The sequence below is a fragment of the Podarcis bocagei genome, assembly GCF_964188305.1.
Source record: "Podarcis bocagei genome assembly, chromosome: 8".
Taxonomy (NCBI): domain Eukaryota; kingdom Metazoa; phylum Chordata; class Lepidosauria; order Squamata; family Lacertidae; genus Podarcis; species Podarcis bocagei.
Window position 1 is genome coordinate 58364734 of NC_138133.1, and position 26691 is coordinate 58391424.

Consider the following 26691-nt stretch of genomic DNA (forward strand, 5'->3'; position numbering starts at 1 on the left):
TTAGTGCACTTTGTAGGGAAAGGACAAAAATGAGATAACAGTATTCCCTCCCCTTCAATTTCATAGAAAATTATCAACAGAAATTTTAGGCCACTCTCAGACCTAATAATAACACGTGTATAAGATACTTCCCAGTAGAATTGTTTAAGAACTACTTCATAATAATAAAATGAGACAATGACTCACGTTTTACTTTGATATTCCTTTGATTATTAGCAGTGCTTATTTTTGCAAGGCATGTAAAAGCTGCAAAGTGGTAAAATAATATGGATGAATGGAGAAAGAATCTTCCCGTTTTATGATCACACAAGCAGCTGGGTTAAAGTGAAAGAGAAATAGACACCTTCTGGTGTAGTAATGTGGCACATTGTTCAGCTCACAGATCTGATTTGTAGTCATAAAGATCTACAAAAAAAGGGAAGCCATCTTTCTTAGTTAAGTCAAGATTAGCATGGAGTAATAGGCTTGTTATCTGCTTGCCCTGCCTTCATGACACCTGCAATGTGTTTCAAGGTTGTGAGGTTCCATCTGAGGTCCTGCGAGAAAGATCTGGAAGAAGGATCTGTAAAAGTATGCAAGAAATAAAACTTGCCAAGGAAATGGTACAGGGCGATAGTTAGGGTTTTCTTTGGTATCTTTTGGATGGCTAGATCCTTTTCCTTTCCTTTTCCTTTGGATGGCCTTGTTTAGCACCCGTTAATTAGCATTTGTTAGCGAGGTTACAGAGAACCAGGCAGAGGTCCTTCTCAGTAGTGGTGCCTGCCCTCCTGTCAGATGTTAAAGAGATAAATAATCATACAACATTCCATAGACCAGTGTTTCCCAACCTTTTTTGGGCAAAGGCACACTTGTTTGATGAAAAAAATCTCGAGGCACACCACCATTACAGCCCCGTGACATCAGCGCGCAGCGTCACGCCGGGAGGGACGCACGAAAGTGTAACTTTTAATTTTTTTCCCTCCCCCTTGCCGGGGAACCTCCAAGCTTTGGGGGTGGGGGGGGAGGAGGCAGCAAAGCGAGGGACTGAGGGACTCCTCCAACGACAAGGGTTGGGGAAGAAGAGAAAGGGCTATTCCGCTCCAGTCACGGGAGGGGAATATGTACTGGCCCAACTGGTGTGCGGTCTTTGGAAAGCGGGGTGCGGGAAGGAAGCCTAGGCTCGGGGTCCACCGACCTCGGCGGAGAAAGGCAACAACCGGAGCCGATGACGAGCCGGCGCGTGCGTGCAGCGGCTGGCCTCGAGCTCGGGAAGCTGCGCGCGGCGATGTTGACGCGGGGCGCGCGAGAGCTTGGGGGCGGGGCGGAAGAGAGAGAGAAAAAGTTGGCAGCACCAGGCGCTGTTACTTATTGCGCTGTGGACGCTGCCAGCAACTGCGGTGGTTGTGCGGCGGCCGCCGCCGCAGAACGTCCTCGTCAGTCAGCTGAGGTGCCTGGCGGCGTAGGGAGCCGAGGGGCGGGGCTTCCTTTCTGAAGGAGCTGAGGGTGGGGGTCCTCCGGCACCTTCGGCGAAACGGCGCCGGCCCAGAGCGCTTCTAGGAGGCTGCCTTTGTGCGCGGCGTAAAGCCCTCTTTCCCTCCCTCCAGCCCCGTGTCACCTGTGGAAAAGGGGGCTGGATCCAGTGACGCAACTCGGAAAACTGTTAGGGAAGCCAGAGCAGGAAAGTGAGTGGGAGGCGGCGCCGCCGCTTTAACCCACGTTTCCTTTTTGAAAGAGAAACCAGTGTTTCCCAACCTTTTTTGGACTCGCCCGCCTCCCTCCAGGCAACATCTCGCGGCACACCAGGCAACGTCTCACGGCACACTAGTGTGCCGCGGAACACCGGTTGGGAAACACTGCCATAGACATCTGAAGTCACCCCTGTATCGGGAACTTTTTAATGTGTGATGTTCTGTAGTGTCTTTGTATATTTTGTCGAAAGCTGCCCAGGGTAGCTGGAGCGACCCAGTCAGATGGGAGAGGTACAAAAATAAATTATTATTATTATTAGTTGTAGTAGTAGTAGTAGTAAAGACTTCCTGGGTTCTCTCTTTGTGTGAGTTGTGGGAGTTAGCTATTGCAGCACATCATTAATAAGGAACTAATCTCTGTGGATAGATTCTTTTACCTGGTGTACCCAGTGTTTTTTTTTTAGACAGGTTGTGATTGATGGGTGGAAGTGACATTGCCAAAACTGTGGGAGTGTCTTCAGAGTTCCTGTGCTGGTGTTCCTTTCTACAGTTGTTTTGTTGCCTTCTGTTTTGTTGATGGGAGTTAACTGGAATGCTCGTTTAATAAACAAAAGTATGCAACATCTGAAATCACTCAGGGACATGCTCAGTAGAAATTACCTCTTCAGCCAGCCACTGCTTATACGGTAATAGCAAAATTAAGAGCACACCATCATTTTGGCAATTAACTTTAATTTTCTTTTCCCTAAAGGGGTTACAAATAGTTTTTCCTGCATAAAAAGTTTCATCTAATAGCATTTCCCAGAACTATTGGCTCATTTCCTGCCCAATCAAGAAAGCTTTGGTGAAGAACATTCTCCAGACTTAGGCTACTTTTTTAAAAAATGACCCTATGAATGACACTGCTCCAGCCATTACTTCTACTCTTGGAGAATCCCACTTCACCAACACCATATGCCTCTACCTAGTGTGTATTCATTGATTCAATATATTTATATACCACTTAATATGACAGTCCTTAAGAAGATTGCAAAGTAAAAAAAAAATACAATATATATAAAATGATGAAATTGAGAAACTACCAAGATTAAACGAAGCTACAGTGTAATGCTATGCAACAAAGCACCACCGTTCTAAAAAAGGAAAAACATAGCAGCAAATTTTGAAACATTTTAATAAAGTCAGCCTTCCCCTTGCCAAAGCACATCCTGAGTTGTTGGTAATGAAGTTATTCTGACTTCCAGCAGATGGGATCGCACAGTGTCCTTTGGTGCAGAAAGATGGCTGGGCTAATGCCATGAGCACCTATTCATCAACAAATTTGTCTTGGGTTTCTTTCCTAGCTTCCCAGCCTGTTTATTCCATTTTGAAAGTCCTGCTGTATTTTTCCTTTAAAAAAATGCTGCTGCCATTGGGGCCAAGGTGGGCTGGCAGGTGGCTACTGGGAGAACAGGATGCTGGACTAGATGAGCCATTGACCTGTTCCAGCAGGCTCTTATTATTTTATTAGGTTAGATGTAAGCAAAATATTGATAAAGGTAAAGGTACCCCTAACCGTTAGGTCCAGTCGTGGACGACTCTGGGGTTGCATGCTCATCTCGCTCTATAGGCCGAAGGAGCCGGCGTTTGTCCTCAGACAGCTTCCGGGTCGTGTGGCCAGCATGACTAAGCCACTTCTGGTGAACCAGAGCAGCACATGGAAACACCGTTTACCTTCCCACCAGAGTGGTACCTATTTATCTGCTTGCACTTTGACACATTTTCGAACTGCTAGGTGAGCAGGAGCTGGGATCAAGCAACAGGAGCTCACTCCATCACAGGGATTCGAACCACCGACCTTCTGATCGGCAAGCCCTAGGCTCTGTGGTTTAGACCACAGCGCCACCTGCGTCCCTCTAAAATACTGATAGTTTGAATCAAACAATACTACTTGAGGAGGATCTAACAGACAGCACCAGAGGCAGCAATTTGTGAAATAATTATAAAAGAGCTGCTTGTATTCCCCCAAGAGTTTTATACCCCAAATGTATTTTCACTAATTTAATTAAACTGTTTCCTGAGGTCCCTCTTCTCTCCATTTTTGGGGGGTGATCTCCATTTTTCTTCTTTTCCAGTGATTAGTAAAACTAAACGACCTTACTTTGAAGTGAGCAAATAGTTATGCTGTTTTAACCTCAAGATTAGCCTTGTGGGCTACTCAGCTATGAAAAGTTTTATGTAAATTAATATTATTTTTGAGGCAGGGATGAATTTGAAAAAATTATAATACTGCAGATTGTAAATGTCAATATGTAATTCTGTGTTTTGTGCTGCACACTGAAGTTTCTCTGGGCGTAGTTTTGTTTTATCTAGATAATGAACTCATCTATAGTGAATGTTCTGTCCTCATAATCACTTCCAAGTACGATATTTAACTCCATTTAAGTCCCATTTCATTTATTGAAGCAGGACGCAGGTGGTGCTGTGGTCTAAACCACTGAGCCTAGGGCTTGCCGATTGGAAGATCGGCAGTTCGAATCTCCGCGGCAGGATGAGCTCCCATTGCTCCGTCCCTGCTCCTGCCCACCTAGCAGTTTGAAAGCACATCAAAGTGCAAGTAGATAAATAGGTACCACTCCTGTGGGAAGGTAAACAGCATTTCTGTGCGGTGGTTTCTGGTTTCGCCAGAAGTGGCTTACTTTCCCAGTGTGGCTGTACAGTATTGCATCACAGTGCTGCAGCATCCTCCCGGCTGAATGTGTGAAATGGAATGCAGAAATCATACAGTTGTCCTTATGTGAAAAGGCTTCATGTTTGCCTTTGCCAGCAAGGGTGTTAAAAGAAATGAGATGGTTGCTTTTGTTTATTATGGTATGAAGGGCTTGTGGCCAGCAGATCAAGGAGAAAGAGTTATTTCCCCTTTTCACAGGAATGTTTGCCAATAATTTCAGCCATTCTATTGCTTTTTCATACAAACTGTTCGGCTTTGTTTCTATGCATTTTTAACGCACAAGAATATAAGGATAGGTTAGGTCATTCCACCACTGAGCAGCTTGTTTTTAACTTTTGGATTTTAAATTGTTAATTTTTTATTCTTCTGCCCTTCTGGTTTTGTTGTGATTGAAAGATGATGGCAACGAACTCTGCAAGCTGCTAAATAGCAAATGAATATGTGGAAGAGGCATTGGATCATTCATGCTGACCTCATAACTGTTACATTCTAGGTCAGGGGGATCCATGAAGGTTACAGATCATGGATAGGGGAAGCTACAAGAGTTGCCCATATATATGTGCAAATGATGCCTTAAAGATGTGGAATTCAGACCAGTAAGCAGAATCCAAAATCTCCCACATCCCATGTCCATGAATTCTCCCACTTCACCTATTTGTACTCCTGGGGCGCTTCCAGACTGTTGTCATTTTGTGGCTGGGATTCAAGCAAAAACTAGCAAATTGAGGTTGCACCCAGTGCAGGGTGTTGGAGGCGGGACAAACCGCCCAGCAGCGCATGCGCATGCACTGCACATACGACGCATGTGTGGTGCCGCTATGTACGGGGCACGCGAATGGGCCGTATGTAGCGGCACCGCACATTCACTGCTGGCGGTTTGCCGGCACCGCTACTTGAGCACCATACAGACGTTGGTGGGATCCTCCACTCGCGGCTGCAGTGGCAGCAGAGGGATGCTTCACACGCCGCTGCGGCGCTATGGTAGCAGCTCGCGCCGCCGTGCTGGTGGGGCGGGGTGAGTCTCCCGTGGTGTGTCTTCTTGTTGCCCCCCTCAGAAATGGCACCCGCCACTTCCTCTGCCACTGGTTGCACCATTAAAGTTAATTTGGCGCTCTTTGCCTCCCATTCACATTTTCTGCAGTAAGAAAAGTGATACAAAAATGCACTAGAAAGTGTTGGATAACACTTCCTTGACATGGTGTTACATAAGCCCGCTGCAAAAAAAATGGAATGAATGCTCATTAAATAGATGCTGTTGTCTATAACCTTCCCACAAACCTTGTGTAAACAAATTTTCAGTGGACAGGTTGTCTCAAAGTGACCTCTTACCTGCTCAAGTCAAGAACTGAAAAAGGAAAGAAAGCAGTGATGTCCTGTTTCAGTCCCCTTCGCTGCATGTACTTACCAACGCAGAAGGAGCTTGAAAAGTTTCTACATCTCCCTCCATGACTGATTATATTATTGTTTTATTTCTGTTGGCTTTGGCTCTGTTTGTTTGCCTAGCTGGCAGGATGGTCATTGAAAGCACTGCTGCATGAGCACATGGCGTTATTTTTTCTGGCTGGGGTGGACGTTTTTTGGCTTTTTTAAAAATTGGCACTTGGTCACTTGGCAGTTTCCAAACTGGGGTGGGCAATAGTGCAGCTATGGAGGGATAATATCTCTAGGCCCTTTAATAACTCACAGTGTTAATTATTGAAAGACCATTGCTATCTTAGTTGTGCCCTTTTCCCTTAAATTCAAAGTCACCAGCATGTGATTAAATTAAAACATAACAATACGGAATGGTTAATGCCTGCTTATATTAATCACTGCATTAGCGTGAAGTGGCTATTGCATTGCAAAATGTCCTGTGGGCCCCACCCCTACAATATATGTGTTCCTGGGGGTGGTAGGGACAGGATTGCTTTGGGGATTGACCATTTTGCATTAGTCTCTTTCTCCCAAGTTTGTCTGTATAGACTTAAGTCCCACCCTCACATATCATATCAGTGATGATATGATCCATTCAAATACTATGCACAGATATCTTCTGTACCCTAATAAAATGAAATGTTACCAACAACACTTGAATAGTCTTCTATTTCCAATTACTACTTCTGGAAAGAAATGCTACCATTTTCATCACAAGCAAAACAGTAAATAACAAATTTCAAGTACAGGTTATTATTGTATGATGAATCTAAAATGATATTCTCCCTCTCTCACCCCCTGCTCACCCCCAAGCAAGCCATATCTTCAAAAGTACCAGAGCAAGACAGGAAACTTGCTGTAATTTATTTAAATAAATGCACCCAGATTTCCAGTTATATTTCTCTACTCTTGCTATCACAGAAAGCACATCAGCATTTAAGAGGTTTGTAATGTTTAAAGAATGTGCATGTTAATCCTAAACTAATGGAATTGCTGTGGACCTCAGCAGCTGTTTGAAATGTCTGCAGAGCATTTTAGCAAACTGGAACCCTTTCATACTCAATGAAGTCTTCAACAAATGTGGCCCTGAGATGTTTCATCTTCCTCTCTGGTTGTTTCCATGTACAGTGGTACCTCGGGTTACAGAAGCTTCAGGTTACAGACTCCGCTAACCCAGAAATAGTACCTCAGGTTAAGAACTTTGCTTCAGGATAAGAACAGAAATTACGCAGCAGCGGCGCAGCGGCAGCGGGAGGCCCCATTAGCTAAAGTGGTGCTTCAGGTTAAGAACAGTTTCAGGTTAAGAACGGACCTCTGGAACGAATTAAATTCTTAACCAGAGGTACCACTGTACACAGAGAAGGTGCAGATGTTGTATCCATGTGTATATTGGATAGGGAGGCCAGAGGCAGATTTAGGGGAACGTGACTGGTTCATTCACACTGGGGGCAGAGCAGAGCCTTGGGGACGCCATAACCATTAGAATGGAGTGTGATAGGCAGGGGGTGCTGATTTTTTGTGCTGCACAGAGTGCCACTGAAATTTGAGGCCCCAAGGTCCACTACTGGGGAGGCTACTTATTACCAGAAAGATGATACAGATTCGTATACAATTTGTAAATGCTAACATAGTTGCAAATTTAGACATAATTGTTATACTTAAAACATAAATATACATATTACACATCTCACCGTCATGGGGAGGAAGACAGTGGGCAAGTGACCTGCGTGCCTGCCCAGCCTGCTGTCTTCTTAGGTGCTACGTGTTAGTGGGCAACTTCAAGACCTCTGCCGCCTCTTCTTATACTTCTTTGCCTTCAAATTGGATTAGGGTTTGGCAGCCCTTCAAATAGAGTGCTGTCCTCTATTATGTCCTCTGTGCAGTAAGACATAAGGCTACTCTGAATACTGTAAAAATCTTGTAATTTTTTGCAGCCATGTTAATAAAGTAACTGAAATTAGGATATTGCAGATAGCATTTATTAACCACTGCTCAAGTAACCATATGTCATAACTGGGTGGGAGGAATAAGGGCCTATTCGTTCAAAGACTAGATAATTAGAGTGTGGGTTATGGCAAATATGACTGATTTAACTAAAGCCAGAGCAGGCAGATAACTGTATGACCATTTTTTAGAAAGTGGAGTGTGTTTATAACATACTGGTATAATAAAGTGCAGGAAAATATTTTATTGGGTATGCATTCCTATGTGTACTACAAGTTTCCATTGTTATACTGTACTTTCTTTTTGTTCCTTTACTATTGCTCTCTCTGATTCATATTGTGTATTTATGTGTATATATATATATATATATATATATATATATATATATGCAAATTAAGATGCAGAAGTAGATGGCTTACAGATTGCAGTGCAGATTGCAAATTCAATGTCAGGGTATAAGTATGCCTGGAAGCTATGGCCAAGAAGCATGTGGGTAGATGTGAGTTTGATGAGAGAGAGACACTCTGCATATGCTTAGATGCATTATTTTTTCCAGTCAACTAACTGGCCAGATTAAATGTGCATGATGAAACATTTGTCTAAGTGGCTTAATACAAACTGAAAGCATAGAGAATGCAGAATGAGCTGTGTAATGTTTTGCATACAGCTATATAGCATCAGAAGCTTAGGAGTGATCTGGGCTCTTGATGGATCCCTAAGAAGATCAGTTCCCCACATGAACATTCAATCTGGGATGGTTGAAAATGTCAGATTTCATACAAATCAGGCTATGGTTGCTTTATTTTCCACGCGTTATAGAAGAAAAAAGGTACAATGATTACCATACTTCATGTTCAAAGCTTCATGAAGTACTCAGTGTATTCCTTTGACTATTAGAAGATTCCTAATGGACACTGTTTGGAGAAAGAAAAAGAAAGGACTACATTTGCAATCCTATACGCACTTGCCAGGGAGTAAACTCCTTTAACTTCTGAGTAAACATGTATAGGATTATACTGTGTCTAGACCTCATCGTTGCTCCTCTACATATCTCTGTACCTTTGTGTGTCTCTGCCCAGTTGAGTCATATCTGATTCTTAATAACCCTTTTAACTTTAAACACATATATCATTATTTTTTGCTGGGGGTGGGGAGGTGTAAGGCTCAGAGGAATTTGTAGGGTGCATACGCAGCCCTTCTATGATTTGGAATAGCATAACACTTTTGTACAGTATTATTGCAATCATCCGTGGTTTCATTTGATTGCCGCATTATTGCACAAATATTGAAACACATTGCCCCTATCCTTCTCTTAGAAACACTATAAAGTAAGACATCTGTAGTTCATTTCTCCTAGAGATATTTCTTTAGGAAAAATGTTGTGGCAAAGCTATAAAACTGGCTGCTCTTATTTATAAATTCTGCTCTGTCATATTTGTACTTCAGCAGAAGTTGGCTTAGTATGGTGCAACAGATCCTCTTACCCATCATAAACTCACTCCACCAGAAAACTTCTCTTGCTAGGAAGTGTCTAGTTATCTACATTTTTATGTCCATTTGTTCCAAAACCTCTTGGAAAAAGTAAAGTCAGTAATTCCACTGGAGTCTTTCCAAGCCTACTGCTCTCTAATTACGGCTAGCAATTATTAAGGGCCTTTTATCCATTTTATAGCAGGTAGAACAGGCAAAGAGTGAAAAACTACCTTCTTTAAGCAGGAACCCAATATGGTCTCCATATGAAAAATGTTCTAATTTGGAACACGTACTATATTTTGAAGTGCTAAGTATTGTGCGCTTAAAGAGTAGATTACTGGATTATTAGTATCGAGCTTTAGTGCCAGACTGGAAACTTAAGAAGTGAGTGGAAGCATCCCTGAAAGAAGCATATTTCCTCACACACAATCCTTTCATCATGGAAAACTGGTATTGCCATCACTGATACAGATACTGGGCTGATCCCCTTTTGTGATATAGAGTGAAAAGACAATGCAGTGATTAGTTTATTGTGTACTATGGCATTTCTCACTGTGTACTGCAGAATTTAGGAATGCCCATTGAAACTCTTCATTTAGATTAAGGCTGGCCAGCCCATGGCCTTCTAGAATCTATTGGAGAACAACTCCCATCATCCCTGACTATTGGCCATGACTCTTGAGGGGTTGATTGGAGTTGGAATGCAACAGCATCTGGAGGGTCATAGTTTAGTGCCCCCTTAGATGTTCCTTATGTTTGTAAGTAGTGGGCGGTGCTGTGGTCTAAGCCACTGAGCCTCTTGGGCTTGCCAATTGGAAGGTTGGTGGTTCAAATCTGTGTGACAAGGTGAGCTCCTGCTGCTCTGTCCCAGCTTCTGCCAACCTAGCCGTTCGAAAGCATACCAGTGCAAGTTGATAAATAGGTACCATTGTGGCAAGAAGGTAAATGGCATTTCCATGGGCTCTGGCTTCCACCACAGTGTCCCATTGTGCCAGAAGCAGTTTAGTCATGCTGGCCACATGTCCCAGAAAACTGTCTACAGACAAACACCGGCTCCTCAGCCTGAAGCAAAATAAGTGCCACAACCCATGGTTGCCTTTGACTGGACTTTACCATCCTGGGGTCATTTATCTTTACCTTTTACCCATGTTTGTACAACATATTAATTAGGAGCAGGCAACTTGTTATGCTACTCAGTTAAGGTGAAGTGTTGTGTCTCAGGAGCACTCATATGTCTTTTGGGCATCATCTTATACAAAGGATTTGGAATCTAAATCCAAATTTGCTTAGTTTCCAATATCTGTTCCACTCTTTAATACAGAAGGGTCCCCTACAAAAAATACCTACTGAAACTGTATCTGCTACAGAGATGGATGAACCACTTCCTGTTGGCAGTGTTGCATCACTTCCTTCTTTGTAGGTTCATAATGTCCAACAGTGCTTTCCCACTCATTATCTTGCAATTAGTTTTGGCAGTTTAGACGTGCCATTGTCTTGCTTGACGAATATCTCCCTGCAGACTCTCTGTTGGGGTCTGTTGTGCTAAATACTATGAATTAAATACTCCTTCATAGCAATCCTAACCATGTTACTTAAAAGTAACACTGTTTTCAATGGAATTTCATGATATGTTCATTTAGAATTGCAGACTTCATTCCTCTGATCTTAATGGGACTAACCTGGCTTAATCCCGGCTGATACAGTTAAAATGAATTGTGGATCATGTTGTCTGTGAGGTATCCATGGTTCATAAACCTGTGTTAAATATTTACCCCAGAATATCCAGCTAGTTTCTCTGAGAAAGTATGGAACTTCTTTAACTTGGAATAACAAATGCATACCATGTTGACAATTTCCTCTGAGGAGAAGCTAGAAAGTAGTCAAGTTGGTTTTCTTTTGTTTGAATGTGTTGCCTATGGGCTGCCTTAGCACCTCATAAATCCCCTAATTGTATAGGATGATTTGGCAGCATATGATATTTTCTGCTGGAACACGGTGAAAAGACAATCATGCTGGCATTGAAAACATGGCATTAAGAGATTTATAGGAAGCAAGCCTACTACTGGCAGAAACCCAATGCTTCCTTAGTACTAATAAATTAAAACTCAGCATTGTTTCTAGTAGCAGGGAAATGGCATTAGGTGTGTGCGCCTGTCTGTTTCATTTATTTCTTTGTGCCCTTTCAGTAAGATCCCGAATGACACAACTTGACTCCAAGTGAGAATTAACACTTGACAAGAAGTCAAGGTCTCTAGCCTGTCAGAGGAATTCAATATAGTCTTAAGCAGATTGTACCATCAGTGCAGGAACGCGGGTGGTGCTGTGGGTTAAACCACAGAGACTAGGACTTGCCAATCAGAAGGTCAGTGGTTCGAATCCCAGCAACAGGGTGAGCTCCCGTTGCTCGGTCCCTGCTCCTGCCAACCTAGCAGTTCAAAAGCACGTCAAAGTGCAAGTAGATAAATAGGTACCGTTCCGGTGGGAAGGTAAATGGCGTTTCCGTGCACTGCTCTGGTTCGCCAGAAGCGGCTTAGTCATGCTGGCCACATGAACCAGAAGCTGTACGCCGGCTCCCTCGGCCAATAAAGCGAGATGAGCGCCGCAACCCCAGAGTCGGCCACAACTGGACCTAATCGTCAGGGGTCCCTTTACCTTTACTTTACCATCAGTGCAAGCATTTCGGGGGGGGGGGGATTAGGGAGGGCAAGCCCTGTTGAGCTAGCATAAGCCCTCTTGGCTTCAAGGAGCTGAGTACTTCCAACACTGTCTTGCCAGTCCAGTGACACTAGGCAGGATGCCAGTGAGCAAAGGACAACCAATAGTGTTGGCTCTTTAGGACTCTCTACTGCTCATTGTGGTCTAAACTACAGATCCTAGGACTTGCTGATCAGAAGGTCAGTGGTTCGAATCCCCGCGACGGAGTGAGCTCCCGTTGTTCAGTCCCTGCTCCTGCCAACCTAGCAGTGCGAAAGCACGTCAAGTGCAAGTAGATAAATAGGTACCGCTCCAGCGGGAAGGTAAACGGCGTTTCTGTGTGTGCTCTGGTTCGCCAGAAGTGGCTTAGTCATGCTGGCCACATGACCAGGAAGCTGTCTGCGGACAAAACGCTGGCTTCCTCGGCCAGTAAAGCGAGATGAGCACTGCAACCCCAGAGTTGTCTGCGACTGGACTTAACAGTCGGGGTCCCTTTACCTTTTACTGCTCCAACAAAGGAGGCAGGGAGGTGGACTGGAGGCAAAGGCCTAAAAGCCCTCCGTTCGCCTTCAGCCCTCATTGGAGTAAGTCTAGTGTCTTCCACCTTTGGGGGCCTGGAGGCGCATCATTTGGAAGGCTGAGAAGCTGTATTATGCACCACAAAATACTTTCAAAGAAGAAAAACTGGCAAAGCTTAGAATTCCTTCCAAAAAAAAAACAAAAAACAAAGACAGGTGAATTGCCTACAAACACACCCCATAGCAGAAATGGAGGCAACAACTCTAAAAAAATACACAACTCCCTCCAAAAACCCTGAGAGGGGCAGATGGCCTTGGAGGGAAACAAAGGAGCTTTTGATAGTGCTGTGGTGCCCATGGCCACTGTGTTGAGATCCCAGGAGTAAGTTGTGATTCTTGCTGTGCCAAGTCCCTTGCCTTGCCCTGGGGCCCCTCCTTGGCATGTAAACCTCATGGCTTTCTGCCAATTTTCCATATGGTCAGAGATTATTTCATACCGGGGAGTGACTGGCTGTAAAAGTGCGCTGTGCCTTCAGAGGGACTGTTGTTAGTTTGAGTGAAGCTAAATTTGTTGGGAGCAAGGATGTCACAAGATGCAAACCAAAAGCTTCTTATAAACCAGACATTTAGGAAGAAGCAGTTCAATGATCTGTCAATATTGGGGAGCTGGTGTACAGAGAAAGAGGGGAGCAAATGCTTTGTCCGTCATTTTCTACACCCACATATTGCATTTTAATAATCTGGAACAAGTCAATGCTAGTAGGAAACTGTGGGTAATTATCAGCGTAAATTGTAGCTTCAAACTTCCATATCAGAAGTTAAGGTGGAAATTATAGGTGTCTTAAGAAGGTAAGGCACTCAGAGCAAATGGCAGAGAGCTGGTTTTCTTACAAGAACAGATTTTTGGCAAAATGTGCAGCCTTAAATTATATGGTTCCTAAGATTCTTTTGATCTCCTGAGATGTAGAATCCTATAAAATGAAAATTGAAAGCCAGATAAAGAAGCTTGTTTTCTTGGTTTAAGAGAGTAAATTATTTGGGGTGGATACCAGAGAGGCAGGGAAGGGCAGGTTAGAAAATGCAGTTCGTTTTTGTTCAGTGCATATACAAACAAAGAGTTAGGGCATGTGTAGTGGTGGGGAAATGGTAGAGATCACCTCTTGATCTTGCAGCTAAGACTAAGTGGAAATGCTAGATAGCAGCATGTGGTTTAAGGGAGAGATTCCATTGTGGCCATTAGGGTTACAAGCCTCTAGAATTGCTTTGAATTCTTAAGCCTCTCTCACTCCTTGTGACTAACTCCAAAGCATTCATTTTGCAAATGGACTGGCATTCCCGATGAACTGTCCCTGTCTGTCTGTCTCCTCTTCTGCAATGTTTGCAGCAGGGTAATGTGCTTAACTTTGATCTCATTTCTTATAACTTATGTAAATTAATGTAATGTAGGAGAAGAAGCTGAGCCTATCTTTAAAACACTGGTATCTTGCAGTTCCTTTCCACTGCTGGATTATATTTCTTGAGATAATGGACACCAGTCATCTGAAAGTATATAAATGATAAGCGATTGGTCCAGAGTTTGCCTGGATATTTGAAAGTTTGCAGTCACTGGTCCTTGAAGCCAACATGCATGAGGTGGTGATTTGCCGAGCATGACTTAATGTTTCTCTTGGCTGGGCTCCCTGTTCAAATTCTCTGCTTACCGTGTCCAAACTCTGTTTCGGCGGCTTAATCCAGCCTGCTGGTCGGTTTAATCCGGGCCATGTGGCAGTTTATTTCCTGGGGTAAAATCCTTAAAAAAAAACCTTTAAAAAGGTCAACAGCCCTTCACTTCATCAAATCTGGCCCTCCTTGAAAAAAGTTTGGACACCACTACTCTAGGGCAAGGGTGGGCAACCTCAGGCAAAGGGGTTAAGACTCTCCCTAGGCCAGGTCACCTCTAAAAACTACAACTCCTCTCCCCAGGTCACACTCTTGAACATCCCTGCTCTACACCTTGGTGGCATCTGCCTGGCTGAAGTGCGCCCCTGAGCTGTGATAATGCCTCTTGCTTACCTGGGAGATAGAGAGATAGGGTGGGTGGCTGTGGCTGGGTGGCTGTAAGCTGGTGAGTAGAATTTAATGTAGCACTAAGAATTTAAGGTAAAGGTACAGGTAAAGGACCCCTGACAGTTAAGTCCAGTCGCGAACAACTCTGGGGTTGCGGCCCTCATCTTGCTTTACTGGCCGAGGGAGCCGACGTTTGTCCGCAGACAGTTTTTCTGGGTCATGTGGCCAGCATGACTAAGCTGCTTCATGCAACACCAGAGCAGCGCACGGAAATGCCGTTTACCTTCCTGCCGGAGCAGTACCTGTTTATCTACTTGCACTTTGACGTGCTTTAGAACTGCTAGGAGCTGGGACTGAGCAACAGGAGCTCACCCCATCATGGGGATTTGAACCGCCAACCTTCTGATTGGCAAGCCCTAGGCTCAGTGGTTTAGACCACAGCGCCACCTGCGTCCCAGTAAGAATTTAATGTAGCGCTACTAATAAGATCGTTCCATCAGTGAAAGTATTTCTGCTTGCCTAGCAGAATGATCTCCCCTCTCCTCCCCCTGTGCACTGTTCTGGGAATGGATTTGGACCCTCCAGAGTGGGTTTGGGGGAGGTGTGAGGGTACATTGGGGGAAGAGAGGAGGAAAAGCGCATTGTGCCAATGGAAGTCCTTGCTCTGTCTTCCATGAGTGGAATGTATCAGTGAAATCCAGACCTTTGACTTTTGCATAGGCTACTATACAAAAGTCTGAGGCATCTGCTGCTGTGTTCATTTTGGCCATTGGCCCTGTCCACCCCTACCACTGGTAGGTGGCCCTCGGAAGTTTGCCCACAAGGGAATGTGGCCATGAGACTAAAAAAGCCTCCCCACCTTTGCTCCAGCAGCTTGCCTAGGAAAGATGTATGTCTGACACTTGTGTCTTAGGCTCCTCTAGTAGGAACTGCAGTGGTGTGGATTCACCCTCCCAATACTGATGTCGCTGCTTACCTGGATGGGGTTGGGGCAGAGGGTGAGGTCAGGACTGTCCAAGTGCCCCGATGGGAGTGCCAGATTGACAGTGGCAGTCCTGCCTGTGAGACTGTGTACTCACAACTTCAGTGTTGCCATATCCCAACTATGTCCAGCAGCTGAAACACTATGTTGGGAAGGTGTCTCCTCAGCTCCACGTCCACTAGATGCACTGCTACTGCTACTGCTGCTGCTGCTGCTGCTGCTGCTGCTGCTGCTGTATAAGACGCAACCTTATTCCAAATCAAACCATTTGGTATTCTTAACACTGATTGTCTATGACTCCACAGAATTCAGGCAGAGGTCTTTCCCAACCTTGGCTGAAGATGCAGGATATGTGCCACTGAGGTAAAGGTAAAGGGACCCCTGACCATTAGGTCCAGTCATGACCAACTCTGGGGTTGCGGCACTCATCTCGCTTTATTGGCTGAGGGAGCCAGCGTACAGCTTCTGGGTCATGTGGCCAGCATGACTAAGCCGCTTCTGGCAAACCAGAGCAGCGCACGGAAGCGGCATTTACCTTCCTGCTGGAGCGGTACTTATTTATCTTCTTGCACTTTGTCATGCTTTCAAACTGCTAAGTTGGCAGGAGCAGGGACCGAGCAACGGGAGCTCACCCTGTCGCAGGGATTCGAACCGCCAACCTTCTGATCAGCAAGTCCTAGGCTCTGTGGTTTAACCCACAGCGCTACCCACTGAGGTAGAACCCTTCTAATCCCCAAATGTCGTTACCTGTTTAGGGTGCTTGTTTCTCTCTAGCCCAGAATCTACTCGTTTCCCATTTACTCCCTTTGACATTAGATCCTGCTTCCTGTTTTCCTGACTGCTTCTCTCTTTGTGTTCTGAATCCTTTCACATTATGCAAACTCTTTTCTCAGTGCAACTCATCATGCTGACTTTGAGAAGTGTGTTTGAAGTAAGGCAACGACTATTTTGAATTCCTGTCGCTATTGTAAACTAAAATAACAGCCCTTAACTTTTGAGCTTAACTTGCAGCCTTCTGCCTGCCACATCAATAGCATAAAGTAAAAGACAGGGAAAGGGGAAATATTTTTATGTAAATATGGGAAAGGATGTTAATTATGTATTGAATGTGTTGGTAATGATCTCAGTGCAACAAAAGGCTGTGATTCCTTCCCTCTAATGACTGTTTTCCTCTTAACTGGCTGAAATAATGTCAGCCCTGGTGGGAATTTGTAACTTAAAATGCATGTATATCACCACAATTGCCATAAATATGAACTTCTTAACATACTGACTCCATGGTGTCTAGATTTTGTCAATTAAATTGTTCATTTTCATTTTTTACAGTCCTAACTACAACTCATAAACATTTCATTTGTTATTAGGAGGTTTGTTTCATACTGAGTGCAAAAGTGGGAGATCTTTTACTGTTGTCAAGTCTCAGTACCCAGCAGTTTGTTCCATTTGAAATAAGAATAGCTGGAAAGCATGGAAAACTTGAAACCTTGGTTTTTTACACATAGCAATAAGACTCCTAGGACCTGTTTCAATTATCCCAGTGCACTAGCAGAAGTCAGGAGAAGGATTCCTGCTAGCAATACAGGACTTTCCTCTCTCTCCTCCCCTCTCGTGTGCCCCTGTGTCTCCCCAGAACTACTCTAAAGCAGGGGTAGGCAACCTACGGCCCAGGGGGCGGATGCGGCCCAATCGCCTTCTAAATGTGACCCTCGGACGGTCCGCAAATCAGCGTGCTTTTACATGAGTAGAATGTGTCCTTTTATTTAAAACGCATCTCTGGGCTATTTGTGGGGCATAGGAATTTGTTCTGTTTTTTTCTTTTTCTTTTTCCAAAATATAGTCCTGCCCACCACATGGTCTGAGGGACTGTGGACCGGCCCATAGCTGAAAAAGGTTGCTGACCCCTGCTCTAAAGCAGTGTTTCCCAACCGGTGTTCCGCGGCACACTAGTGTGCCGTGAGACACCGGCTGGTGTGCCGTGGGAGGGAGGCGGGCGAGAGGCGGCGGCGAGAGGCGGCGGCGGCGAGGATCCGCGTCGAGCCGGGGCGGCTCCGCGGTGGTGGTGCCGAGCGGCGGGGCAGCGCGCGCAAAAGGGAGGAGCGCGAGACAGCGGAGGAGGAGGAGGCCGGCATGTCCAGGCAGCAGCAGCAACAGCAGCAGCAGCAACTCCCGGCGACGGCTCCTCCTCCGCCCGCTATCGCAGCCGCCGCCGCCTCAGCTGCCGCCGCCGCCTCAGCTGCCCTCGCTCTGCTGCCTCCTCCCACCCCGGCAAGGGGGAGGGAAAAAACGTTCACTTTTGTGCGTCCCTCCCGGCGTGACGCTGCGCGCTGACGTCACGGGGCGGGGCTTTAATGGTGGTGTGCCGCGAGATTTTTTTCCGGTAAGCAGGTGTGCCGTTGCCCAAAAACGTTTGGGAAACACTGCTCTAAAGGGTCAGGTGAAAGCCCAGAATAGTACACAGGTAGAGGAGATTTCCCCAAAATAGTGACACCTTGGTAGTAGTCCCAGAATATTTGGCAAAATCACCAATTTCAAAGCCCACAAATAGCGCAGAGAATTTTGAGAGGCCCGTTTTGCCCAGCAGTGCTGCACAGATAGACCATTCACACTGAGAGAGGAATTTGTGTGGGCACCTCTCACAAACCTCAAGAGTTTCGCAAGTCTGTGCTTATAACATTTACTTTTTTCTAGGTAGCTTTTCTTGTATTTTCATGTTTGATTTACAGCTTTAAAAAAATAGACCTTGGCAAAATAAAAGCTCCTGTTTATTCAAAGCTTAATGCACAGTAAGTCATCCCCCAAGTGTAATATCCAAGTGTGATATCTACTTTGTTGGCCAGTTTTTTCTAATGTTTTTAGTTACATTTGCCTTTAAACTTTGGAATATAGGTTGGAAAATTAGAACCACCAAGGACATGATCCACCATTAAGCAATCTTAAATGCAGTTGATCTCAACGGAGAGTTAAATATGTGTCTAAGTCTCTTCCTTTGAAATGAGCTGGGCTTTAAAGTGCACATTTTTTGTTAGATCATGTCTTATCTATTCCTAACTTTAAGAGATTACGCATGTCGAAACTTATAGAAATAGTCAATGTACACATTTCAAGGTTTGCTTTCTGTTAGATAAATACTCTGTTTCTCTCTAAAATTGCTTGTCTTAAATGAGATGTTACAACCAGTAAAAATTTATGACATTTCCAGATGGGAGTTAATGTTTCCTTGCTTTATAGATTTGTGAATACACACATTTAACTTGTGCACATTCAGACTTACGCCTTTGGCAAAATAATTCAAAAAAATTAAAAGGGGGCAGGCACCTGGGAAAAAAGACTTTGGCAATCCCACTTGCCATTGTACCCAATGTGTTTGATGCAATTTTGGCTTTAGGAGAGATCCCCCCCAAACATAAGCCCCCTGTGTGTTTATTCATTTTATTGCTGGTGTTTCAATGTAAGATAAATATGCTTTTTATTACAACTGTAGCAAAGTATGGCATGGTTTGAATTTTATAGCTATAAATCAGTTTTCTGTGTTATCCAGAAATAAGCCCCACTGAATTAAATGTAGCTCACTCCTAGTTAAATCTGTATGGGATTGTAGCCTTACAATTGTAAACCTTGTTTGTTTGGTAATTCTGGATTCCCTTATAACACAAAACACACTGGGCCTTTGGGGAGCTTGTCTGCTTATATTAGTGTGTGTGTGTGTGTGTGTGTGTGTGTGTGTGTGTGTGTGTGTAATCATGCACTCATTTACAGGACTACTTCAGATATAACAGTTGTGGACCAATGAACTATGGTTTGTAGCACCAGAAACAAGCCATGTCCGAATATGCTCCTTCTTCCCTGTCCCTTCTCTCTCACTTCTATTTCATCCCCAAATTCAATCCTTTCTGATTCATAGCTTCCTATGGCTGTGGAAACTGGCTTAAGTGCTCCCTACAAACCAGAATATAAATCCAAGATAAAACAAATTATTGATAAACGTACATTGATACCAATGGAGGCTTCCCTTAAAATAAAAGTTTTGAAGATGTGGTTTTTGTCAAGAGGGCCATGACAGAGAAAGAGAGTTCAGTTCTCCCTCCCCTGGTCCTGAGGCTGTTCAGGCTTCTGCATACCTGCAATTTACTAGTGGCATGTGTGGGATGCAAGAATCACCTTTGATTTGTATATGTGTTTTTAAAACATTCCAGTCTGTTCATGAGTTGCTTTGCATTCTGTCTACTTTCCTTTGTGATTCAGGTGGTTCAGTACTGTTCTATGTGAAACAAAGCTACTTTTCTCCATTCATTCTTATGGAGAAACTAAAAATGGCTATAGCCTTTTTGGCAGGAACAGATGAAATTTGTAACCACTAGAGGATTTGATTTCTAAGCAGAGCGGCGGGTGCTTTAAAAAAAAAAGTTAAGTGAAGTGGACCAAGAGGAAAGAAGCACAGAGAAGCATAGCATATCATAGCTATAAAGTGTACAGGAAAGTAGAGGGGTCAGAAAGACAGTGACATAAGACTATGTGGGGACACTAACCCATTTTAGAACACTTTGCTGATAATGTGTTTCAGTTCAGGAGGAGATAAAATCTCCCCTCGTTATTTGGTCCCAGCACAAAGCACACCCCCTACTAATTTACATAACAAAAATGTGCACATTAATCGTATTCACACAATGTTCTGTATAGGTTGACTCTAAGAATTAAGAATGGGCTCTAGTATATAGATATAGTATATAGTTGTGCTCCAACTACCGCACAATTGCACTCATTTCACAGGCTAGCAAGGTTATGCTTAAAATTCTACAAGGAATGCTCAAGCAGTATGTGGACCGAGAACTCCCAGAAGTGCAAGCTGGATTTAGAAGAGGCAGAGGAACCAGAGACCAAATTGCGAACATGCGCTGGATTATGGAGAAAGCTAGAGAGTTCCAGAAAGACATCTACTTCTGCTTCATTGACTATGCAAAAGCCTTTGACTGTGTCGACCACAGCAAACTATGGCAAGTTCTTAAAGAAATGGGAGTGCCTGATCACCTCATCTGTCTCCTGAGAAATCTCTACGTGGGACAAGAAGCTACAGTTAGAACTGGATATGGAACAACTGATTGGTTCAAAATTGGGAAAGGAGTACGACAAGGCTGTATATTGTCTCCCTGCTTATTTAACTTATATGCAGAATTCATCATGCGAAAGGCTGGGCTGGATGAATCCCTAGCCGGAATTAAGATTGCCGGAAGAAATATCAACAACCTCAGATATGTAGATGACACAACCTTGATGGCAGAAAGTGAGGAGGAATTAAAGAACCTTTTATTGAGGGTGAAAGAGGAGAGCGCAAAATATGGTCTGAAGCTCAACATCAAAAAAAAAAACGAAGATCATGGCCACTGGTCCCATCACCTCCTGGCAAATAGAAGTGGAAGAAATGGAGGCAGTGAGAGATTTTACTTTCTTGGGCTCCATGATCACTGCAGATGGTGACAGCAGCCACGAAATTAAAAGACGCCTGCTTCTTGGGAGAAAAGCAATGACAAACCTAGATAGCATCTTAAAAAGTAGAGACATCACCTTGCCAACAAAGGTCCGTATAGTAAAAGCTATGGTTTTCCCAGTAGTGATGTATGGAAGTGAGAGCTGGACCATAAAGAAGGCTGATCGCCGAAGAATTGATGCTTTTGAATTATGGTGCTGGAGGAGACTCTTGAGAGTCCCATGGACTGCAAGAAGATCAAACCTATCCATTCTTAACGAAATCAGCCCTGAGTGCTCACTGGAAGGACAGATCCTGAAGCTGAGGCTCCAATACTTTGGCCACCTCATGAGAAGAGAAGACTCCCTGGAAAAGACTCTGATGTTGGGAAAGATGGAGGGCACAAGGAGAAGGGGACGACAGAGGGTGAGATGGTTGGACAGTGTTCTTGAAGCTCCCAGCATGAGTTTGACCAAACTGCGGGAGGCAGTGGAAGACAGAAGTGCCTGGTGTGCTCTGGTCCAGGGGGTCACGAAGAGTCGGACACAACTAAACGAGTAAACAACAACAACTAGTATATAGAACAGGGATGGAAAGAATGTGGCTCTCTGTATGTTGTTGAACTCCAACTCCCATCAGCCTCAATTGATCAGGGGCGCACCAGGATGGAGGGACTTGTAGTCCAAAAACAACATGTCAAGGGCCAAACAGATTCCACATCCCTGCTATGGAGTCTGTGCACAATGCAAACTAAATAAATATTTTACAGCCTGGTTTAGTATTTGCACCTCTGCAGCTCCTCATTATTTCACATTTGTGTTCTGCTGAAAGGGTTACCACTAACGAACCTTAAGGGAAGGTTAGAGTCCACAGGATCTAAACATGCTTGTGAAGCCAATCTGTTGGAATGTTGGGAAATGATGGAAGGTGGTGTTGAGAGATAGATCACTCACCAGCCTTGGGTAATTGTCATGATGTTGCTGAGGCGGAAGTGTGGTGAAGGATAAGCAAACAATGTGTTTAAATGAGATGGTGCAGCACAGCCTGTAAATATATATATAAAAAATTGACACAACCTATTTTATATCTTTTATTCTTAGGACTGTTTTTAGGAGACTGAACTTAATTTTACTTCACATAGAATATAATTTTTCTGACAAAAGAATCAGATGCACAAATGGCATAATTTTTATCAGAAATATATGAGAACTTTTAAAAAGCAGAATTTAATTTCATTTTCCTTTCCTTTCACCAATTAGTAAAAAAAAAAAAAAAGGAATCAGAAACTTTCTCCGCCTATTAATTCCTCTTTTTCACCAAGAGAGATTTCAATATTATAAGGACTTTAGAATGTGTGTGACTTAGATTACTTGGTTGGCTATCTGTAGTGTTTTGAACCACACAAAACACAGCTCTCATATTTAAGAAGTAGTTCTAAAATTCTGCTACATATATGTGTTTAGAATTCTTGTTCATTGGACAGTGAAGGGAGAAAATGCACATCTAATACAGTAAATAACAGCCTCATTTGGAATTTGAGAACTAAAATAGTGGATTTTCCTTTGGAATATTTGATTTGTACAGTTCAAGCATATCTCTGTTTTGCAACTTGTCTAAGCCATGCTACTAATAAAAATAAATAATTGTCACGACCTCAGATAAGATCTAGAACAGTGTTCCCCAACCGGTGTTCCCCAGCACACTAGTGTGCCGTGAGACGTTGGCTGGTGTGCCGTGGGAGGGAGGCGGGCGAGTCGGGCGGTGAGAGGCGGCGGCGGCGAGGATCCGCGTCGAGCCGGGGGCGGCTCCGCGGTGGTGGTGCCGAGCGGCGGGGCAGCGCGTGCAAAAGGGAGGAGCGCGAGACAGCGGAGGAGGAGGAGGCCGGCATGTCCGGGCAGCAGCAGCAACAGCAGCAGCAGCAACTCCCGGCGACGGCTCCTCAAGCCCCGCCGCCGCCCCCTCCTCCGCCCGCTATCGCCGCCACCACCACAACAGCCGCCGCCGCCTCAGTTGCCGCCGTCCCTCAGTCCCTCGCTCTGCTGCCTCCTCCCACCCCCAAAGCTTGGAGATTCCCCGGCAAGGGGGAGGGAAAAAACTTTCACTTTCGTGCGTCCCTCCCGGCGTGACGCTGCGCGCTGACGTCACGGGGCTGTAATGGTGGTGTGCCGCGAGATTTTTTTCATTAAACAGGTGTGCCGTTGCCCAAAAAAGGTAGGGAAACACTGATCTAGAAGACAAGTTGAGTCAAAAGAAATAATACTTCCTCGTCAATTCCTATCTCCATAGAAACTTCTCAGCTTTGTTTGGTCTACTGTCTATACAGATTAGGTAACTCAGTTTGTTTGATAATAGACACTTAAGATTGAAGCTCACATTGTCCCTTAACAGTGAAATTCTTATTATAAAATGTTAGTGAATGCTGGTATTTTAGGACTGCTACTATTTTCAGATTTTTGCTACTGCTGTTCCAAGTTAAACGCTCGTATGAAGCAATACAGTTTTGGCAGCTAGAGCGCACACAACTTTCTGAAGATGCTTTTTGTTCGCTGGTGCAGCACCATTCAAGGACCAATGCACACTGCCAGTTTTACAATTAGTGTCATTTTAAGAAGATGGATAGTCACATGAAGAAGGCTAAGAAATGCTAAGCAAGAAGCAAATGTTTATTTTTGTATTCATGCCTTTCAGCTGCCTATGCCGCAAAATGCAGGAAGAAAAATAGTTCAAGTTATGTCTTTTCTAGAACAATTGTTCCCATTTGCAAAAATATATATGAAGATGTACAAGAATGCATGGTGGATAGTGAAATACTTCGATGCTAAGCAGATTTAACACTGGTTGAATGCATTTCTTACAGCACTTGTTTTACTACCTTTTACCCCAACCACAAATGTTAAAGACATTTCTTTTTTTTAAAAAAAGTGAATTTTAAAGATGCCCAGCATAAAATTCTCTGGACCCATTTGCCTGTAACTTGGCCAGCTCTATCCACTCCAAGCGGGCTACTACAAGGCCTGCAAATATCATTCACTTCTATCAAAAAGAAAAGGTTGTTTTGAGCTGGATTCACCTAAGTGGTTGCATTAGCATGAGCCAGTGTGATGAGTTCTGCTAGTGCAGGCACTCCCAAACTTGGCCCTCCAGCTGTTTTGGGACTACAACTCCCATCATCCCTAGCTAACAGGACCGGTGGTCAGGGATGATGGGAATTGTAGTCCCAAAACAGCTGGAGGGCCAAGTTTGGGGGTGCCTGCGCTAGTGCAACAGAGCTTTCTCCTCTCTTCCCAGATAGGCTCTAGGGAATTGGGAGGGCCCCTCCCCCAGAACAGCATGTGGAGGGAGGGGAGATTATTCAGTCTGGCAAGCAAAAATCCTTGTGCTGGTGGAACAATGGTTTTGTTTTGTTTAATTCCCAAAAGTGGGTAGGGAGGGGAAATAATGCAGACTTGGGTGGACCTGAGCCAGCTCAGACTGCCTGCAAATCACCTCAGAGCAACGTGGCCTTTTTTCAAAAGTGTGTCGGACTGACGTGGGGTCCGAACCAGTGCCTCTCCTAAGAGATACAAGGATACATTTTATAGGTTGGGAGAAAACCATGCAGATTTGTTCCTAATCCATTTTACACCACGAAACAGCAATATTTGTAACAATTTTTGAAAACCTCCAAAGCTTATTCAGATGGAAACTCTTTAACCTGGCAAACAAAGTCCAATGTAGACGTAACTTTTTCCATTGAAGTTTTCACCTCCAGTTTGGCCACCCGGCTCTATTTTTTAAAAAAATGCAGTGTGAATCACCCATCTATGGGGGAGTGAAGCCAAGTCCAGGGAGGTTGTGTCAAAAGGGGAAGCGTTCGTTGTCATTTCATTCTCTATGATTAATTTGTTCCAGTTCCAACAGGAAGTATCTCTAACACTTGGCAACCAGTGTTTAGATTGGCAACACAAAAGTACTATAGTGTGTATTTGTTTCATTTAAAATGCCCTTTGGAAAGTCAGCCTGTAATTTCATAAACCCAAGGGAGTTACCAATTTTAAATAGTTTACTTTGAAATTTTCTATGGTAATGCGAGGGAGAAAAGAGTTTGTAATAGAGCCAAACTTTTACATTGTGTTCTGACTTTTTTTAAAAAAACAAAAACATATTTCTGAAAATGTAAATAGATGAATCATCCTTCATGTTTGGATAATAAGTGCATCCAACAGGTGTATAAACTTTATATGTAATGCATCAGCTGCAATCACTGTTACAACTTTCAGCATGAAGCTGCTTTTCAGCCACCCCAGCATTCAATTTAAATATACTTTGAATACAATTATAGTCCACAGTTTGGAGAACAGTCAATCATGTCTTTAAAAGTTGTACAAAGAGGCTTGTGCTAGTGGTCAGAAAAGTGCCCCTCTTGAATTTCTTAGCATTGTTTTCTATTTCAGTTGGGCAGCAAACTACTGCTGAAATGGCCACCTCTTTCTATATGATTGGGGAAATTCCACATCTTTACACTGGCTTATCTAGTATGGCCCTGGGTGTAACAAAATCTTCCCTGAGAAAGAGCCGTAAGACAAATATGCTGATCTCCCCTGAAGTCAGGACTTAAGAACATAAGAAGAACCTACTGGATCAGGCCAATGACCCATCTAGTCCAGTATCCCATTCTCCCAGTGGCCAAACAGCTGCCTGTGGGACACAAGCAAGTGCAGCACTTGATAATGTCCATACAGCACTTGACACCCATGTACAGTGGTACCTTGGGTTACACACCCTTCAGGTTGCATATGCTTCAGGTTACAGACTCCGCTAACCCAGAAATAGTACCTCAGGTTAAGAACTTCGCTTCAGGATGAGAACAGAAATTGTGCTCCGGCGGCACGGCGGCAGCAGGAGGCCCCATTAGCTGAAGTGGTGCTTCAGGTTAAGAACAGTTTCAGGTTAAGAACGGACCTCCGGAACGAATTAAGTACTTAACCCGAGGTACTTGTACTCTTTCTTTCACTTGTTCTTTCTTTCTTTCTTTCTTTCTTTCTTTCTTTCTTTCTTTCTTTCTTTCTTTCTTTCTTTCCTAATTCCTTTGTTCTCATATACATCAAGCATCGTGGCAACTGCTTTCCCATTGCACCATCTTCCCTGTTGCATTTCCTGCATTCACCACACTAGATATCCCTGTTTTGTAGCTGCCTCCTTCACACTTTCAGCAGCTCGAGCCTTGGCAACTGTAGGAACTGCCGTACAGTTTTCTGACTCCTCCTTTACATACACAACCTCCATCAGTAGCCAGCAGTCCTTTGCACGGGACAATTTAAACACGCTGTCTTCCCACAAGCCATGTGCTTTAGCAGTCAGCACTTCTCCCTTTCACCCTTGGCAAAAAAGCACTCCCCCAAAGACAGGTCTCTTTATGGTTCTGTGATTTCCCTGTTCTCTTCTCTCCCCAGTTGACTGCAGCCAGCACATGGCCATTAGCACCCTACCAATTCCAAGTACAGGACAAAAATCTTAATCAGGTGCAGTTTGCTTTGCCCAGCATAAGCCCTGGCTAGCCTAGAAGAAATCAAAACTTTTAAACATCAGGGAAATGGAACGATCTTCCTATGGATCTGAAAAGGTATGGGGGCTTGGTTCTGGTATAGTGATCTTCTGCTACCCAGTGAGGCACAGAGAGAGAATCTGAGGAAGAAGCCCACCATGTAATTCAAATGCAGCATTACCCTGCAAAATAATTTATGTGTAAGAAAATCCTTTTTCATTTTCAGCATTATTAGTTAAAAAAATATATATTGGACAAA